Source organism: Carassius gibelio, chromosome A17 (genome assembly GCF_023724105.1).
Source record: "Carassius gibelio isolate Cgi1373 ecotype wild population from Czech Republic chromosome A17, carGib1.2-hapl.c, whole genome shotgun sequence".
Classification (NCBI taxonomy): domain Eukaryota; kingdom Metazoa; phylum Chordata; class Actinopteri; order Cypriniformes; family Cyprinidae; genus Carassius; species Carassius gibelio.
In genome coordinates this window covers 22,134,004-22,156,110 of record NC_068387.1, presented here as the reverse complement: position 1 = coordinate 22,156,110, position 22,107 = coordinate 22,134,004, and positions in this window count along the sequence as shown.

The window sequence follows — 22,107 nt, the reverse complement described above, 5'->3', positions numbered from 1 at the left end:
TATGATCATTTCAATTATTTAGTTGAATGATCTCTAATTATAAACTTATTTTAAATCAAAGCAGTAGAGTTTTCTTGACAAAGGGCAGTGCATGAGCATCAACTGCTGAACTCTCTGCAGAAGTGAGTGTGAGCGTTCCTCTTTCTAAAGCGATTCATTTCAGTCTGTTCGCTCGCCCTGGTGACTCACGTTCGCTCTTGTGCTTTTCTCTGTCCTTTCCTCCAGGCCTCTCTCCTTCTCTTTCCTGTCACTTTTGATAGGAGGTGCCCACGTAGCCAGTCTCCAAAATGCCTCTTTTAGAACCCAACATTAACTGAGCAGAAAGCCGGCTAATAGAAAACCTCTCTCTCTATCAGCCCTATAGATGTGCGGCACAACGAAGCTGTGGTGGAACATGAATATTTATGAATTTTCATTGCCATCTCTAAAAGTGTCAGGGGGAAGTAGAGCATTTCACGAGTGGCACCAGCCTCTGCTTTATCCAAAAACGGGGAGGAAGTGTGAGATATAGAGAGCAAACGAGCGAGAAAAGATAGAGCGAGGTGAAAAGTGAGAGCACAGTCATGTCACACAGATCTCAAATTTAATCAGACACCGTTAGAAAGGCTCCCCAAAGCGACTGCAATCACAGACTCTTTCTGAAAACTGCAATGTATACCAACTCGCAGGACATGTTTGACATTTCTGAAGTTATTTTCCGATACATTTAATAGTTGCACTGAAAATAAATTGGACTCTTGCTTGCCACTAGTGGGATTTTTGTTCATTGTGTTATTATGTACTCTAATCCGTTAAACACTGTAAATTTAATACCAATATCCAACATCCATTTGATTTTGATGAGGGAGGAAGGTAAGATGAATGGAAGCTGACCAAGAGCTCTAATTGAGTATTATGTGAACTCACCAATATAACTTGCCCAGTAGTACTATTAATGATTTGTTGAAAGCACATGGGTACTAGTCATATTACACGTTCTTATGTTCAGAAAGATATAGATGCAGTGAAGTCATGTTTTAAACTACTTCTGACTTAACTGCAAATGTTTTAGAAGTCTTTCAATTAACAGACATCTGTCCTAAGTGTTTTAAAATCTAATGTTAGTGCTTGCTGTAAATCACAGTGTACACTACTATATTTACATGAGATTTCATGCATAATTTGTACAAAGTACATATGTAATTTATAATATGATACATGATGTAAGTTTAAATGTTGTACCAACTTCTTTATTATTTTTTTAATTATTGGGAATTTTTTATTAAGTTAGATTATTAATTGATTGTTAATTTATTAGAATCAATTATATTATACATTATATTTTTCATAATTTAAATAATTTCAATTCATCATGCATTCCCCTTAGCTTGAAGTTCAATTATTCATTATTTGGTAATTTATTATAATTTAATATATATATATATATATATATATATATATATATATATATATATATATATATATATATATATATATATATATATAAACATTATATTAAAATATAGTACCTTAATTTACATACTGTAGTTATATTAATTATATACCTATATATAAATTAAAGCTAAAACCACACTTTTTTTTTATTCCAATTAACATTTATTTAATTTCAGCTAGTTGTTATCTGAAGTAATAAGATAACTAAAACTAACTGAAATAAAATTAATAATAAGTAAATAGGTAAAAATGTCAATAAAACACAGAACATACGGAAATCTCTAAATATCACATTGATACTAAAACACCACTGGTATTTATATATTTGAATAAATTGAAAGAATTTTAAGTTATTTTGCATCCCACTTCAGTTTCCTGAGGTCTCCTTGTGGCACCAGGCCCTTAGGTTAGTGCAGATTCTGTCACTAATCAAAATGAAATTGCATTTGACATCTGAAGTGAATATAGTATATGTATCATAATAATGTAATTTATGCACCATCAACAAATTCTAAAACATTTATAACAAGTTTTTGTTTCCTCTTGTTTGCAAGAAGTCAAATTTTTCAACCAATTTTTGCAACCCTGGGCTTTGATTTGATATGAAACTTTTACGCCACTTGCTTTTCTTAAAATATAAAGATTATATCCCATAATGAGAGGGGGTTACATGTCCCCCAGGTTAAATGGTTGCTAATCCCCTCTTTTGATCCATTTGCAAGCAGTACCCTTTAGCACCGCATCTATTATATCTTGAGTGTGAAGGGCAGGTGAATGATTACAATCAAAAGTGCTAGTCAAGGACGATGTGTGCCTATAAAGCCTGAAGTCCTTAAACTTATTTATTATTAATGCCTAACCTTTTTAAAGATGCACAGAGCACACAAACTCGTTAATGTGGTAGTTTGCATGTCTTTAATTGGTTATAGACAGCAGGCTCAAAGTAGTGGAAGAAATGACCTTGGTTTTTGTTCCTGTTTGTCTTGGTCCCATGCTATTTGCAGACTGTATGTTGAAGCAAACATTAAGATGTGGCAAAGCAAATGAAGACTCCAGCTCTGTAAAAGCAAGGCACTGTCACACATAATACATGTTGCTCTTGATGTGATCAAAAATAAGTTAGGAAGCAAGGGTTTCAGCAGAAATATTAACAAGTCTGTCTGAAAGGCTACATGTCTTTATTATTTAATTTCATGGCTTGTAGTTCTCACATACTGTCACAGGCAGATGCAGATGAGAGTTGAGAGTATGCAGTAAGGACCTTCAGGTTTAATTTTACGAATATCTGCAGCATTGTTTTGAAGATGGAATTGGAAGGCAAGAAACCAAATGCAACATTTCCACGAGGAAGGTACGTGCCTCGGCTCATTTTTCAAATTATTCATGGTGTGTATTAAAACAGACCCTGCTGAAAATATGAAAATTAATTTCCATGATGGTACGAGCTGGTTTATGTTGGTCTAGATTGTGCACCAGCATATGAAGGTTGTTGAGGACAAGAATGTCTTTCTGGTTAATCTAGTTAGAAAGCCTGACACAAGAACACCAGGATCACATCTTGGGTCTAAAGCACAACATATGTTGATATTATTAAGACAAAGAACTCAAATAGTTTTAAAATCACCATAAAAGTACCATGAGTGGTCCATACGGCTTTTGCGCTAAATCCCCAGTTGTTTAAAGACCCTGACACAAATTTAAACTGAAATGTAATCATTTAACCTGATAACTGTCACTCACGTTTTTGAATATAGACTTGAATGTGCATGATACAAACCTAAATTTTTATATTTCATGACTGAAAACATTTTGTAACATGATTTTGATGTGCCATTTACATGGTAATGCAATGTCTGATTTTAAAATGGGTTTTGAAGGATGAATTTTGAGATTTTATGTTTTCAAGTGATATATAACTTCTGATGATTTCTAAAAACGAGGAAGTCTTTTTTTTAAACAAAGGTCAAAGCTCCTTTTGTAAAGTAGATTTCTGAGGGTGCACTCTTGTCATAAATTCATCTATTACTTTTCCTACATAATTTTTAACAAACAATATTGGTATAATATATATTTGGGAGTCTTAGACCTTTCCAACGATATATAGTTTGTCAAGATTAGATTAAATTTGATTGTAATATAGTATAGTCAACGTAGGCGTCCCGTATACGGGACGGGGTGACATTTAACAGGTTAAAGGTTTATTTGTATATTTTATAATAAATAGGGATATCTGGGTGCAGATTTAAGAGAAATAGTCTGCTTTTTTTTTATGACAAGCGGTCATAAAAATGGACTATGGACTAGTTTTATGATAATTTATATCTATTTTAGTGCTGTTTGACAGGCCCAATCCTCATTCAGTTTATATAATTAAAAAGTGGTTTTTCAATTCAAAAATGTTTCACTTTTTGTATTCCACGTAAGTCATCAAATGGATTTGAAACATTTGGGTGAATAAAAACATACATAAGCTGTTTGCGAACTTATACTGTCAATGACTAGTTTAGCCAAAATGACAAATTATGTGATTATTTACTCACTCTAATGTTGTTTTAAATGTGAATGACTTTTGTTTTATTATGTGGCAGATATAAAGTCAAACTTTTATGGCTTCTTTTTGACCATAATGAAATTAAAGGAGGTTTAGGCCTGTCAAACATTACTTAAAAAAACCATAAAATATCATAAAAATAGCCCATAGTCCATTTTTATGATTGTGCACTATTTCTGTTATCTGCACCCAGATATCCCTATTTTATTGTTTATTGTTTATTTTTTGTATTTTTTCTTATATTAATTTGTCATTTTGCGTCATGTGGCGCTTTTCTCTAGAGCTATTTACAGATCAAAATTTACACTTTTGTATTCCTGCTTAGAGAGTCAGACAAAGGGGCGGCACCAAAATCAAAAGTGCAATATGGATGTTTAATTTTTTAGCAGTCACTCAGCATGTAATAATAATAATAAATAATAAAAAAACTATAAAAAAAAAAATAAATTATTCTTTATTTTTAATAAAATCCCATCTTGTGACAGTGAATTACCCTTTAACTTGCATAACAAGCACATTTTACCACTTTATATATATATATATATATATATATATATATATATATATATATATAAACACTCCTAAATATCTAGACTAGCACCAGACCAGCCCTAACTGGTCTTTTCATCAGGAGTACTGTTAACCCAGGTCTGCCCAGAAAGGAAATAATTTTAGATGAAGGGTTTTTCCCATTTATCAATGTCATCAGATCTTCCAACCAGTGTTGAACAAACCGATGTGACTGAGACAGATTGTGTAATTTCTGTCCTAATACATGTGCTAAAATGAGAGTACAGATAGCAAAGCTGCTCTAACTCATAACCTCAATAGCCCGCAAGCTCATGACCCCATTATTTGAGCTTCAGAGGCCTGTGAACTGGCCTGCCAACCCCATTTTCACATATGCATGTCTGTCAGTGCATCCTCCTCAGCCAGCTCCGTTCTCTCTATTCCCATTCCAGACAGTGTGTGATACTCATATCAGCATCATTGCCATGCAGCTCGAGTTTGTCCTCATCCTTGCCGGTGTCAGACCTCTGCTTCAGACACCTGGAATACTCTGGAGGATTTTCCTCTCAACTGAGCGCATGTGAGAGAGTATTTCATGGAAGGCACATTGACTGTAGCTTCCTTTGTACCACCTGCCCTCTCTCTCTTTCTCTCACTCCCTTACTCATTCTCTGGCTGTGCAAACATGAGTCCTGCCGAGATGGGACATTAATCCTAAAAACAAACAGAGTGTGTCTGCATTGCAGTCTCTCCTCTCGCTCACATGCCCAACACGCACCCTTGGTGCATCCCAAGAGTGCCAACTAGCCCTGCCATTTCGATTTTCACACGCCCAATAGCAGCTGAAAAGGCCTGGTCTCAGCCGAGCATCCACCACCCGTCTTGATGTCCGTGGAAAGCTGGGTTAACTACTGTTCACATGCCCAGTATTTATGTTTCCTTTAAAGATACAGTATATCATGTAAAAGAATCGTTGAAAATCAAACAATCCAAGCATTCACTGCATTTTAGGTCTTTGTTTCTACAGCGAATATTTTGTTAAATGTTTTTCTTTGCTGTTTTATTATTATTATTATTATTATTATTATTATTATTATTATTCTTAGTTATATTAATTATTGTCTTTTCCTTTTATACCCCTCTTATTTTATTTATTTATTTTTATTTGTTTAAGGTTTTTTAGTGTTTGTGTATACATGAGCAGCTTATGAACTCTTGCGGTGTTTTTGGCTTTTATTTATTTAGAAACCCTTTTGTTTTTGTCCCAAAATACATCTAAATTGGTTATAAATTATGAAACTGATTAGCTGCTTTAAAGGTATAACTAACCTGTATGTCTTTTTTCTTTCTCTCTCTCTCTCTCTCTCTCTCTCTCTCTATATATATATATATATATATCAGAATGCTAGTTGTAGAAAAAAAAGGCTGCCTTGGCAGGAATGTTAGAAGTCATTACAGATAGCTTTCTTCTGAAACAGTCTTTTGACGAGTCACTGCTCAAAAGACACAGAAGGTTCATCACATAAATTGTTCACCACATTATCATTATTGTATGTGGATTGATCATTTTAAAGCTAAGTATCATACTTTTTCTATAAAACCTCATGCTGACATTGTGCTATGTTTACCATACCTTGTGTGCATCTATATTTTTACATTTATTCATAAAAATAAAATACCACTATATACCAAAACTTTACCAAACTTCGTGATTTTCAGGGATCATTTGGTGACCCACCTTGGATAAATGACTTTGTAATGGTTGATTTATGTATTTGAATGCCTTCTGAGTACCTGCAGAAAACCCCTTGAACAGTATAGTCTTCCATCTTTGAAATACTTCAGTAATATGCACAATAGCATTTTTCGAGCATTAAAGAGATAGTTCAGCCCAAAATATCTAAATTCTGTTATTTACTCACTGTCACGTCATTCCAAACCTGTGTGCTATTGTTAATTTTTTTTTCTTTAGATCATAAAAATTGACTTTATTTATTCTTATGCAGTGTTTACAGTTGTTTAACTGTCCATTTAGTAATATCATTTAGTTTTTTAGTTTGATTTCGTCTCCAGTAATATCTAATGTTCCAAAAAGGAAAAACATACAAAAATGAAACAATGCTCTGTCCTGCTCCTGTTTTCATTAAAACCACCAAGCATATTTCAAGCATTTTAAAGAACATAATCTTTTGTAACACTGTAAGTCTTCTTACTCTTATTTAATATACATTTAACACATCCTTGCTGAATAAAAGTATTAATTTCTTAAAAAAGAAAAGAAAAAAAAATCATAGTGTACTAACCCCAGGCTTTTCAATGGTATTGTATGTAACAGATACAAAAGAGCTAAAATATTTCTGTTGCCATATATTTCAGAAGACCTGAGGGGAAGGAAAGCTCTGGATCAGACTATGCTGGGCTTCTTTTGTCCATGCACTGGTCACCAGATTCCCTCTGGACCGGAGTTCCTCTCTGGCCAGTGTTCGCGTGAATGTGGTAAAGTCAGTGTTTTCATGGACGATTACAGAATGTGACAGGAACAGATGCTGCAGAGAAGAGCAGCCCATGGCCACAGCTGAACACAGAGCAGCCAGATTTACTGGAAACCCTCAAACAACCAACAAGCTGTGTCCTTGTAGACAACACACACACACACACACACACACGTTTTTATAAAAAGATTATGGACATTTTATAAACACAGTGACCTTTTCTTTTTTTCTTTTCTTTTCATTTTTATTCTTTAACATACTAAAAATAATACTAATAAAAATAATAATAAAAAAAGTACTCACCCTCAGATCAAGATATAGATGAGTTTGTTTCTTCATCTGAACAGATTTGGTGAAATGTAACATTACATCTCTTGTTCATCAATGGATCCTCTTCAGTGAATGGGTGCCGTCAGAATGAGAGTCCAAACCGATGATAAAAACGTCAAAATAATCCAATTGCCATGAAAGTCAAAAAGTTGTGTGTTTGTAACAAAACCATCTTTAAGACATTTTACCTTCAAAATGTCGCTTTTGGGCAAAGTACAGTATAAGAGCCATAATCCATAATAATGTTTCCTCTAGTGAAAATGTCCTTACTTTGAAGTGCTATCTCATAAAAATCCACTCACATTTTGTTTAGGACTGTTTTCACTTGTAAACAGTGCTTGATCTGTGCATATTTCTGTCCTGATTCAGACCAGATGGATTCTTCACTGGCGAAAGCAACATTATGGACTTGTATTTTAGCCGGAACAGTTTGAAGTTAAAAATGTCTTTATGACAAATCGGTTTATCACAAACATAGTTATTGATGAACTGGAGTTGTGGCACTTACTCATGGATTACTAGGTTTTTTGCATATTGCTATTTAATGTGTTTGTTTATTGAACAGTCATTTTGCTGGGTTATCATGTTGTTGACTTATGACTTTCTGGATTGTGTAAAAGCAATAAGCCATCTGCTGAAGCTTTTTTCATGGTTAAGGGGATAAATCCATGCCTAACAACATACCTTAACAGAGGTAAATCACTGTATCTCATGGTTTATTGCTTTTACAGCATCCAGGAAGTCACAAATCAACAGCTACTGTCTAATGAAGTCTTGGAGGTCACATGCGAGGGTGTGGAGAGCTGCTGAGTTCGAAGCATAGAATGAGAAAATCAAAACGAGCTGCAGTACATAAAGAACATGAACACTTTGTTTGTATCATGAGACTTCAAAATCCCTTCGTGAATGGCAGATTGTCTGCAAGATTAAAAAACTGTTTTCTGTCACCTCAACCCTATTATCTTTGAATAAATGTTTACATCTCCTGGAAGACAACCTGCCAACTATAGAACCAGCTGATGTATCCAGTTATTAGCACTGATTCAGAACATAGTTAGTTGCCTTTAAACAAAAAATTGTTCTGCATTGCGGTTGTGCATCAATATAAGTAACAAAAATTGCATGCACCCACTCTGTCTGCAGTCTAATGTGAAACTGCACATTAGTTGAAGTGCATAATCTGAAAGCTAAAGACTGACGCAGCAGATATATATTATGAAGCATATACATGTGCTGCATCAGTCCTGGCACTGTAAACTTATCAGAAAAATGTGCAACAGTTACTTTATTGACGCTCTGTGCTGCAAAATGTTCTGTTTATAATATGTATCATCATTCAAAGTAAGATATTTTAAAGAAACATACAGGCCTATTTTTTCACTGCAAATAAATGTTTCTTCAGTTAGCATATAAGAATAATTTCTGAATGTATTAAAATAAAAATAAAATAATTATTTCATACTGGAATAAAGTTTCATAACATTGCCATGTTTACTGTATTTTTGATCAAATAAATGATAAATGCAGTATAAACCATTATGAAAAATATATTTGTATTTACTGTAATTTTGTATTATTATGTATTCATGTTGTAAAATATGGATTTGCAATTTAATTGCTAAATTTACTAAATTTTAAAACTACTAAATTTTATTTTTACTGACATAATAACCAAAAGAGCATGCATGTCAGTGTACAATATTATGCAATATATTTATTGCCTACTTTTCACAATCTAATAATAATAATAATAATAATAATAATAATAATAATAATAATAATAATATCAACGACAACAATAATAATAATAACAAGTGTGTCATTTTCTGTGTATCTTTCTACATCTTTCTATGTAGAGGTTAAACTTAATGCAAATGCTCTTTATGTTGCCTTAAAAGATTAAATATCTTTATTCACTCTCAGTAAATTCCGTTTTGCATTATATGGCAATTCCAACCTCTCTTTATAAATACTAAAGGTCATAAGTTCATGATAATATGTAGAGGCAGCTTTCACATTAAATTGTCAGTAAGGATGCATTAGGTGAGCAGACACGATATTAAGCATTGCTGAGTCATGGCTCTGAGTGGCTGAACAACAACAATGACTGAATCTCTGGTTCTTACAGACATAGAAGAGCTCATGGACAGTGTTGGACAAAATAATGTGAACATCCATTTGGGGTTAATGGCATTTGTGTAAGCTACAGTAACCCCCTACAATGATGATCTTTTATCTATCTTTTCATTGTCTATATTCTCTAGTTTGTAAAACAGTGTAAGCTGTGTTCAGCATTGTTTAGTACAAACATATTTCCCATTTCTCCCAGGTCTTCACATTATTTTGCCCAACCCCTGTATATTTTCCTTGACTCGTACTTGCCCTAAGGTCTAGTGCACCTGCCCAATCATTTGAACAGCTGAGAGAGCAGTGTTTTTGAAGCTAAATGTCCTGTGCACAGCACCCAGTTTTAGGTAAAGTTATCTGGCGTGCAGAATAGCAGGGCACTCTCTGCTTCAGCAACTGCCAGGGTCATTCATCAGCACCTGGAATGGAGAACGAGGGAGAATATGGCTTGTGAAATGTGGACTAGGGTGAAAGTGAACGATTCTTCCCAATGCTCCCATTTTGTGATTTACAATCTTCAAAAGTGGGCCATAAAATTCCTCTCTCTTTCTGACACATGCACTCAGGTTTTCTCTGTTCTCTGGCTGTTCGTCCGTATCTTACATTTTCTTTAATCCCCATGGGATGCCATCTTACAAAATCCCATAATCGCATGGCCAGCGTGCAGCGTTTATGACATGTCACCTCATGCACAACAGGCTTGGACAAAAAAACAAAGCTCTAAAAGCAATCATTGTGATAAATCTTAAATACTGTTTCATATGGTAAGGTCCACATTTTACATCCCGAGCTTTGTAATTCTTAAGTACATTGTATTAAATTCCGACAGAAGAACAATATGTGCAGTATAAATAGATTCAAAGGGGATATGTCATGCAAAACATGATTTCCCTTGTACTTTTGAAATGAAAGAGTTCAATCATGTGGCTGAAGACAACTGCAATGATCACCTCTCTATAGAGTCCAACCAGAAACAAAAACTATATTTTGAAATATAATTCCAAGCAGGTTTCTGAGCCCGTAAGTCACAACTTCAAACAACGACTGACGACTTTGCAGCGTTCCAGGCAAGTCACACCAAACTGCCTGAGCATAAAATATAAAATATTAATTTTACTGCAACGTTATATTGTCCTTAAGTCTATTTTATTTCTCACCGTGTACCACTTGCATAAACACTGCATCAGTAAGAAATATTATCCATAGGGGCTGTTGAATTGTTCAATAGGGGCAATTGTTTCGCAGGCTATGTGACGTCAGAGCATGGAACTGGGAGTACATCAATTTAGTTCTGAAAGCAATGATGAATTTATTGCATTTCATCTGCTTGCTCTGAGGCACATGTAATTTATAATATATGAAAATTATTATATTCAGGGGGCATCTCCAATTTTTCATAATGATATTTAGTGCCAGTTTATGAGAAAGTGACGATCTTGTTCTCTTTGACTTGTTGGATGTAAACAGTGCTTATTTGCAAATGTTTTATGCGATATTCCAGTTTTGCATGTAAGTTAAATTCACAGATTTGGATGAAAACCTGGTTATTGCTGAATAAAAGTAATTTTATCATCCATCCTCTGTCAGTAAAGGAAGAGGATGGATAATCGAAGATATTTGTTGAATGTGACTGTCATCAGTCCGGGGCTCCCTGAAGTACTTGTACACATGGACTATTATGTGTATGTCTACATGATAAAGAACAACTACTGAAATCCTGTCTGTGCCCCCTGTTGTGTGTTTTACCATCCTTTTCTGCTTGGTTTCACAAGTTTACGAGTGAATGCCAGAGTCTCGCAGTGGGTGAGAAGGCAGTTGTTTCACACTCACTCGCACATCGCAGTGGAGTGATACACATCTATATGCACATATTCACATATAAACATAAATGACTGAAAGTCACCATAGTTTTCCCACTATTGGCAATGGAGGACAAATTTAAGAGTTTTTCCAGTCAGCATAGAGATGAGCTTCTTCTGAATTTCATCTAGTGGGTATATTGGCAGACTACGATATTATGCCAGTAGGTGGTTATCTTTTTGTTATGAGTGAATCACTGAATCATTTACTTAACCACTTCATTTAAAACTAAAACTGGTCTTTCTATCCTTCAGTATTATATTATTATATTATTATCCAACAATCCCTAGTACTATTTTGTGGTTATGTCCCGGGCTGAGAGGGTTCACGGGAGGGCTGGGACTGTTACTGCTGTTACTGCTGTTTATCAGGCTACAAGAGCATGACAGCTTGTATGCTTCATTACGGCTTCAACCGCAGCATCGAGTGGCAGGTGGCTGTGTATGCTTCCTGCCCGCTCGCTCATTCACACATGCATGACAGTACACATTCGCAGTCGGTCTCTATTTCTGACTCGCTCTGTCTCTCCTGTCACCTGTGCTGCTCATTAGTGGGAGGTCTTTTGTTTTTCCTGCAGAGGTGAGCGTGTGAGGACTGGTGCTGAGAGCTCTGCCTTTCTATGGGTGCCAGACCGTGTCATCCTGAGATAAGCTACATGCTCTGATTCCTGCTCATTTTGTACAGTGTTCAGGTTCTTTCACCTTTGAAGGAAATTTCTCATTCATTCAGAAAGGTGTGAACTAAGAGTTTGGCGACATTGTTGTTATTAATATGCATCAAGGATTGTGTTACTTTTACACCCTGAAATGAAAGACAGATTATTAACTTGACAGACAGACGGGTCGATATAGACATTTCTAGACAGACAAACAGACAGGTACATAGATAAACAGACAGACAGACAGGAAAATGGAGAGCCCGGTAGATACAGACATATACAGACAGATAGATTGACAGACAGGCACACACACATGGATATATATATATATATATATATATATATATATATATATATATAGATAGATAGATAGATAGATAGATAGATAGATAGATAGATAGATAGATAGATAGATAGATAGATAGATAGATAGATAGATAGATAGATAGATAGATAGATAGATAGATAGATAGATAGACAGACAGATGGGAAAATGGAGTGAGAGACAGGTACAGACATTTCCGGAGTCCGGGCAGATTGATTGACACACACACACACACACACACACACACACACACACACCGACAGATAGACAGACAAACAGACAGGTAATACACAGACATTGTTAGATGTATTAAAAAGATAGGTAGACATATAGATAGACAGACAGACAGACAGACAGGAAAGGAGAGACAGACAAACAGATCCTTGCTTGAACTGGACTGCAGTGGATTGTGGGTGTATAATGTACTGCTTTGTTTGAGTAGGCTTAGCATACTCTTTTTTGGACTCTATTTTACATTTAAAACTGTGTGCTCAAGTACTGGTAGATGGCCCTGTTTTGATCCAGATAAATCCATCTGTGAAACTGCCGCGCTCTGGCTTAGCATAAAGCAGAATAGCGTTCATAAATAGAGTTCCTGACTCCTTATCCTTGCATGGATGTTTGCAAAAATCTGAAAGTCAACAGGCAAAAAAAAGAAAGCTGTTCACTGAACTCATTAGAGGATATGCCTTCTCTAAGTTGAAAGCTAATAGTTAGCGGTTCAGTCTTATTTGCGCTAAGAGGATGAGTTTGTGTGTGTCTGTGTTTATTTACTGGTGTTGCGCTGGAGTCTGGAGCCTGGAGCCGATCACTGGATTAATCAGCCATTTATTCCAAGGAGAATAGCAAACGGATCTGTTCTGTAAACACTTTAGGCAAGTGTCAGAGAGGCAGGCTAAGCCATGCCAGACAGATTGGGCATGTCGAGGCCCCATCACACACATTTATTTACTAGCTTTAGACTAATAATGAGTGTGCCCCTCACATGAACCTCCTTTCCACCATGTCACATTATCAGATGGTTTCCTTCTGCTATATGCTGGTTCAGCCATTTAAATAATCAACAGGATCTTATTAATATTCATGGGTATTCATACAAAATGTGTGGCTCTAGCACACATAAATTCGTCACACGTGGATAAACAATGATAGATAGATAGATAGATAGATAGATAGAGAGAGAGAGAGAGAGAGATAGATAGATAGATAGATAGATAGATAGATAGATAGATAGATAGAGAGAGATAGATAGATAGATAGATAGATAGAGAGATAGATAGATAGATAGATAGATAGATAGATAGATAGATAGATAGATAGATAGATAGATAGATAGATAGATAGATAGATAGATAGATAGATAGATAGATAGATAGATAGATAGATAGCAGTTTTTTTAATGGCAGTACGCAATTTTCAACTTTAAGGATTCCAGGTCTGACCAGACTCAGATTCATAAACAATTGTATGTCTCAGAAATTTCCAGTATATTTTTAAGTTTATGTACATTTCCTTCAATGTTATAACACATTATGCAATGCATAAACAAATAAGTGTGAAAGTAATTTTCTGTGTGCTCTAATGCTCATGTTTTCACTGTGTTGAGTATCTAAATGCTGCTACAAAGCAGAGCTGACCTGCTGTGCCAGCTTATCCATGATACCCCCCCCCCCCAATGCTTTATTCCCACTCCATACCTCACATGGCACCAAGCCACAATCCCTCATCATATCAGCCTCAGCATTGTGGAGATTCAGGAAGGTTACCTTCACAATTTAATCCTTGACTCCATTGTTCACTAAGGGGGGTTAGATGTTTAGCAAGGTGAAGGAAGGCCACACTTTGTGCTACTGTGTTCAGGCCTCCTCCAATCCAATTCCATCATATGTTGTTTTTCACTAGGGAAACTAAATGTTCTTATTTCCAGAGTGTATCTGCAAGATCTGCCCCACCCCACATACTCTACACATTTTGTATGTATCTTTTAGCGCTTCAGACATTTGTTCTAGTTGACCGTAAGTGCCCTCCAAAGTGGAGATCACAGGATGTTCTGCCATGATTCCAGTTCGAAGGAAGTATATATGTTCCATTCAAAGGACATTAAAGTGTGCGAGACATTAATTTAAATTGTATTTATTTAATCAGGTATATTATGTTACACTTCATACTTTTCTTGTAAGTTTTGTTTGTGTGTGAAGACACTGCAGGCAGTGGCATAGCACAAATCCATGAATGAATGCTCCAAAGTGAAGTAAACTTCAACAGATTTCCTGGGTTCTTTTGGGTTCTTTTCAGAGATGAACTGGGACATTGGCCGGAGCTTTTGAAACTGTTGGAAAGCAGGAAACTGTTGTGGCTTTTTATAGTGAACGTGACAGCTTGATATATGGTTTTTGTTTATTCATATTAACAGAACAGCAGAAAGATGCAATCGTGACCTTAAAAATCACCACAGATGCATCCTCCCCTGCAATATCGTGCATCAATAGATTGCTGCCTGACTTAGTCTAGTGGCTTCTGTAGGCACACTCACTACCTTTGTTATATATGGCTTTAGAACCAAGGCTTACATTTCTTTACCAAATGCTTCTGCATGCATTGTGTGATTCGAATCCAATAGGATTGAGTTTAAGCTTTTTTTCTGGACAGGGAATTGGAAGTTACTACAAAACTGTGTCACGATAAGTGAGATAATGTAAAAGAGATTCCGATTTGAACTGAAAAGGCAATCCTATCCAGTTCCTGAAGTTGGATTGTATTTAAATTGAGGTAACAGACAGGATGCTGTATTGCAATCGGACTGCTAAAAAGTTTAAGTAAAGATTTGCCTTGTCAAAATGTAAATGTTGGCTTGACAAATAGATTACTTTAAAAATTACTTGAAATAAACTTTTTATTATTATTTTATTATTATTATTATTATTATTATTTATTTATATATTTTTTAAGTAGAAAAGTAAACTTTATCTGGGTAAAATTTGACTCTTGGCTTCGTAAGGATTTGTTTACAATCAGGATTTGTTTACATTATATATATTTATTTTATTTTTATTTTTTTTGAGGCAAATAGAAAAGAGAAATTAAAACAAATAAAAATATTTTGTTTCCAAACAGACCTATGAAAAAAATCATTTTGCTACTTTGTGTAAGTTGTGTAAAGTCAGCCAATTAGAGAGCTTATAAAATCGAGAAAATTGCCAGTTTTGTGTGCAGCATGCATCATATGGTTGTCATGCCCGTCTGAGACTAAGACTACTGTTCACCCACCTGAAACAACATTAACAGTCCCAGAAGAACCTGTCCAGACAGCAGAGACACTCACTACTTGATCCTTAAAGGCCCACGGGAATCATTCTACCACAACCAGACGCCTGACTCTTTATTTCTTAAGAACTACTGAGCTTGCTCTCTTTACACAAATCCCTCCAGCACACCCCGCAAGGAAAGACTCAGAGAGCAGGAAATACAGAGGCTGAAAGAACATCTCATTTTTCTCTTGTACTTTCCAACCGGTAAATTCTTGTTATTTAATTTTTTTCACACAGTTCCTACAAAATAATGGTTTGCAGGGGGAGAAAGTTACAGAACAAGATCCAATTATAAAGGGGTGGTGAAGAACCTCAGACATGACATACAGCGAACAGCAGATAGGGAGGAGGAGCAGGAAACTCAAGAAGGTGTTGAGACTCCTCTCTGACTGAGGGCGAACAGATTGCCTCCATCCTGCCAGTGCTCATCTGCATGGTAATATCAGCTGCCCCTTGCTTACCAGACAAAATGCTTTTTCCACAAGCAGTCCTGAGCAGTGTGAGAAGAAATGCAAAACATGGTTCCTTATGGAAATTCGGGACTTGAAGTCAGTTCGCACGACAGCCATCTTAGTAACAACCCCAGATAGCTCCTAATCTACCAAACTGTGTAGATACTTTTGTCTTTCTACTTCAAAACCTTACTTTAAATCAGTGTGTTACTTGCCATTTCTCTTTAATTATTTGTGAAATTTACTTGTAATTTCTCAGTGAAAATTGCTTTTACACTTTTTAAGTGTATACAGTAGTTGTCCTGAAAGAAGTACACTGATAATATAATGGCTAAATCATTTCTAAAATCATAATTGCTCTTTTGGCATAACTTAGTTGGCTTGGCTGAAATTGTTTATCTTTATGTTCTCATTTCTTTTTTTTTCACTTCACAGCAATTTAATTATGAGTGTAGAATCAATTTATTATTCTAGACAATTTGGCTTTTATTTGCTGTTCATTCTTGGAGTGAAATGATGTGTAGTTGTCTACCTTAACAGAAGCGCATTTGGTTCTTTTCCAATTAGTCCTGCTAATGTTCCAATGTGTGTGTCATATTCGCTTACTCATCAGTATGCAAATACCTGCCATACTTTACCACTTGTGGCCAGTAATCAGACTGTGTTGAAGATGTCTGGGCTGCAGGAAACAATCAACATGACACAGCACAGAGTATACAGGTGCTTGTCATATAGTTAGAATATCATCAAAAAGTTGATTTATTTCATTCAAAAAGTGAAACTTGTATATTATATTCATTCATTACACATAGACTGATATATTTCAAATGTTTATTTATTTAATTTTGATTATTATAACTGGCAACTAAGGAAAGTCCCAAAATCCCAAATTTTGCCCAAACTTTTTTTCAGCTTGTCTTGGACAGTGGCTGTGCCCGAGGGCTGAGGAGGAGATGATGTGACTCAGGGAGATTTCTGCCTGGTTGCTTTCTGGGGGAGGTAACCAGCAGGTGGGCCGAGGCTTAAAGGAATTTTCCCGCACATGGAGGAAATAGAACAAAATAGTTCCTCTGTGTCACAGTGAGCAAATAGCACTCTCAATCAGAAAGCACATGACATGTCACACATTCTGAACTTGAACATAAACAAACAGACCTAATGCATCTGTACTCATGACATAAATCCCCTTCTTAGCCCTGATGCTGATGCTATAGTGGTGCTATAATATGTTTTTAAAGTAAAAAATAATTGTAATAAGTATTCATGAGTATATTACTCATTATTAAATTAATTTAATTATCTATTTACACACACACACACACACACACACACACACACATAGTAATTCTTATAACACACACAAGGGTGCCCTCCGGCTTCCAGTATGACTGAAACAGACATTACAGTACGTGTTTATTAGCACTTCATTATGTGTTTTTAGCACCCAATAATGGCCAATCCATCCTGATTTGGGAAAAATAGGAAAACAAAAATACTTCTCTTGAAAGAAATTTTAAGTATAAATATAATAATCCATGACTTTCTTCAGTGTACAGAAGTTTACAGGAGTTTTCTGTGGTTATTTTGTTCTAAAAAAATAACTTTTTAGATTGCAAGACACTGATGTGCCAAGTCATCAGAACCGAACCCAAAAATTGTGGTATATATATATATATATGTAATGATGAGACAGAGACGTTCGGATCCATGTGCAGAACTTTAATGATGAGAATGGTCAGACAGGCAATGATCAGTAACGGCGTCAGATATGTAGGGATAATCAGAATCGATAACAGAAACAAGAAGATGTCGGGGACAAGCAGCAGAGAATCTGAGTCGATATAAACAATCCAAAGGTCAGGTACAGAAGGAAAACACAAGGAAAACGCTCAGAAATGTCAGACTGGCTAAACAAGACTTCGCAGTGAGTGAGAGTGAGTGTGCTGCTTATATGTGTGCGTGTAAATGAGGTGCAGGTGTGGCAAGGAAATTGGCTGATGAATGAGGTGCAGGTGTGGCAGGGTGATTGTGATGCAGTGACTTATGGGTAATGTAGTGTGGGAGTGGTGCAACAGTATGAGAGGTGCTAGTGTCCAAGTGACATCTGGTGGTTGATGCGTGGAATGGTCCTGAGTGGAGTGCCCTCTACTGAAGCTCATGGGCACTCCATCTAATGATCGTGACAATATATATATATATATATATATATATATATATATATATACACACACACACACACACACACACCAGTATATATATAAAATGTCATTATTTCCGCATACTGTTTGGTGCTTTCTCCCTCTGAACACAAAATACTCTTGGGAAATCACTACCATGTTGTATTTCAAAATAGAAATCCTGTGTGAACATTCAAAATAAAATAAAATAAAATAAAATAAAATAAAATAAAATAAAATAAAATAAAATAAAATAAAATAAAATAAAATAAAATAAAATAAAACTGCACTGAAGAAAAAAAGGAAACCTTTAAATACAGGAGAAAAATAGCTTTGCTATAAAATCAGAGCTAGTTACACTCCATTCAGAGTCATTACCATCCTTTGCCTGTCTTTCTAAAAACAGAATATTGTACTGTGCAGATGCATAGCTTGATTACAAGAGAGGCAGTCTCAGGAGAGCAGAAGCTTAAATCAGCAGCATGAAAGTGTCCCTCAGGGGCTACAGCAAAGGTGTTTCATTCCCTCTGATGATGTGACAAGATATAGCACTAAAGAGTGCAGGTCATGCGTGTGTAAGCACAAGCACGTGGGTTTTGAGTAGGGAACTTCTCACATCTGTTTTTGGATGGAGCGGGGAAAGAGGATAGTTTTTCAATGATCATATTAGTCATTAAAAAAGAGACCTTGTCTCGAGGGAAATGAAACAGTTGCTGATTCTATCCTTTCTAGTGAAGGCGGCCTTCCACAACTTTTTTTCTGTCCACTAGGTCTGTCTAATTTGTCCATTGCATAAATTACTTTAGTTTGGTTCTGACAGATGACAGATTGCCAGCAGAAGACACATGGGAATATGGGGAACGTATTTATCAGTATTTTTGTATTCTGTAGAGAGCTGATAATTAAATGAGAATAGGTGTTAGGAATTGACTGCATAGCAACCTACTACTGCCACTTTTACCCATTAAAAACTTTTTTAATGGTATATTACCTGTTGGATTCAATCTTTTTGGTCAACTTGTTTTCTTTTAATTAACACAGGTTTTGTATTTCCACTTTCTTCACATCAGTTTTTGAGTGAAAAAAAAAAAATAAAATAAAAAAAAACATTATTTGTGGATAATTTTGGTCACAGGTGTATAAGCTCAGATCAGTGAGGCCTCAATCAGTTGTAAAGAAAAATACAAAATCGGTGCTAATTGAAAGAAAACAAGTGGATCAATTATTGATTCCAATGTTTAGTAATAATACAGCATTATAAGAAATGTATAATAAATTTTGTAGGCCGGTAATTTTTGACCAAGCACACCAGAAATGTAACAAGGTGGGAGAAAGAAAAAAAAAAGCAAAACTTACACAAATACAGTTTTATTAATGTTTTCTTGGGAGGTTGTTATACCCTATGTGAGCAAAGTCAATAGGTTTTAGTCCAATGCAAAAACATTAACTAGCATTTTTGGGAAAAGGAAAATCTTTTCTGGTTCAAAATGACCGAAACACTATATGAGGGTTAATTAGTCAGCAGTAGCGGCTCGTGGGTTTTAAAATAGAGGAGGCACACTATTTGTATTGGACTGGGGATCCCTGCCAAATATTATTATTGTTATTTTTATTATTGTTTGCTTATACTTTAATTTTTTTTTTTTTTTTTTTTGTGGCTTTTAGTCAAAAAACGTAAAGAAAATGACACATACACCAAGATAATATAACTTCACTTACCTGTCTTATCACTAGACGCAAGCATTCATCCCTTCTTAAATGTCTGTGTTAAAAGGGATCTGCCTGTTGTAATATTTAATTAAGACGAAGCTGAGCCTCCCCTGCCTCCCCCAACGGGCTGCCACTTTCAGCCTTTTCAGTAGGCCCCATGAGTGTAATTAGACCTAAAATTTTAGTCCTTTTACTAATCATTTTACTAATTCTGATCTATTCATTGTATATTTAAATAATTTGAAATGCAATGTAGCTTTTATAATTTCAGTGTTTTGATAGATCTGTCTGCAAACATGGCTTGCATTGGCAAATCAGAGTCCTCATAATGGCTTTCAAAGTGAAATAAAGTAAGTGCTAATTCAGCTAAACAAGAGCTTGATTATGAGATGATCAGCACGAGGGCATTTTTTTTTGCAGGGGAGATGCTGATGGACTGGTTAATGCTGAGTGGAAGTGTTTACACTGGAAGGAGAACGCCCACACCCACAATGAGAGGTAATAAAAAAAAGTACAAATAAGGAGATTTCATGGCCATCTTGTAATTCACCCTGTAGAGAAGGCACAACGTGTTTCGCCTTGCTTCAAATAAATGACTGTACTGGAAGTGCTGGACTGAACAATCCATAGCAATATAGTGTTCAGTTCAACAGCTCCTCCATCTTAACAGACCACATGCATGCACACTGTGCTTCAAAATAAATTGATCCAGCACATAAAGCAATTTTAATGATATGTTCTTCTTTCATGCAGTTACACTGAATGAAAGAAAATGACTGGTCGTTATTTTACCGAGCGAGCTGACAATAAAACCAATAGTAAATTGCTCAGGAAATCACTCGAGTGAAAAAGTCAAATACCTGTCAAACTCTTTTCAACCGTGTACAAATGGTTTTAATGAACGCATGGTGGTCTTATGTAAAAGAAGTGGGCGGATCATTTACGATTCTTAGAGTGTTCCTTGAGGACTTCAATGTGAGATTACTCTGTAAAGTTCAAACACAACTCTTTGTGGGTGTTTTTTTTTCTTTTCTTTTTTTTTTTTTGGGGGGGGGGGTGATGGTGGGTGGTCTAACAGATATATTTGGTTTATGGTACATATACACATAAAAGTAGGCTATTTATACCATTGCTACCATCCTGACAGTGACAAGTGTCTAATTTCTAATTTTTTTCTAAAACTCATTTTTTCATATAATGCTATTGATCTGTGATATCAACTACAGTATTAACAAATTACTTATGTTTAAATATATTTTAGAACTTAGAAAATATTTTTATTTTTACTTTTATCCATGTTTTTTTTATGTGTGTGTGTGTGTGTGTGTGTGTGTGTGTATATATATATATATATATATATATATATATATATATATATATATATATATATATATATATATATATATATATATATATATATATATATATATATATATATATATATATATATATTGTTCATAAGTGCCTTGTTTGTCCTGAACAGTTAAGCTGCCCGCTGTTCAGGACACACAAATACTTTGGTTTTCCAGCGTATTTGACATTTACAACAATGGTATGATTTTAACATCCATCTTTTCACACTCGGGCCAACTGAGATACACATATGCGACTATTACAAAAATGAAAAGTGTTTATTCATTTATTTTATTATTTATTTATTTGTTTGGGGGGGGGGGGGGGGGTACATTTTTTAACCTGAAATATTACATCAAGACTTAAAATAGTCATGGGCTATATATGGTTTCAAAGATATGAACAAAAACTGTCGAAATCGCTGTCCATGGTACTGAATCACCATTACCCTTCACACAAAGCGCCTCAAGTGGTTTGTAGCGAGTATTCATGTTTGTAGCAGCAGTTAAACCTGTATTCGCAAACTCGCTTGTAGAAATCCTGGTAATAGTCATGATGACATAGCTTTTAATGGCTATGAAATCAGTGTTTTAAATCACGGCACATAACGCAAGAGTTGCATCCACATCGAGAGCTGAAATGTTAAGCAATATGTAATAAGTGAACTCTTGACGCAGAAATAAATGAAGCGTTGACGCTTTTATTAGCATGATCTTAAGTAATCGATCTCCTGCCCCACACAACCCAACACGAGTGTAGAAGGGGTATTTCAGCTGCAGCTACTCAACGCGTTATAGCTAAATCATTTGCAACTACATTC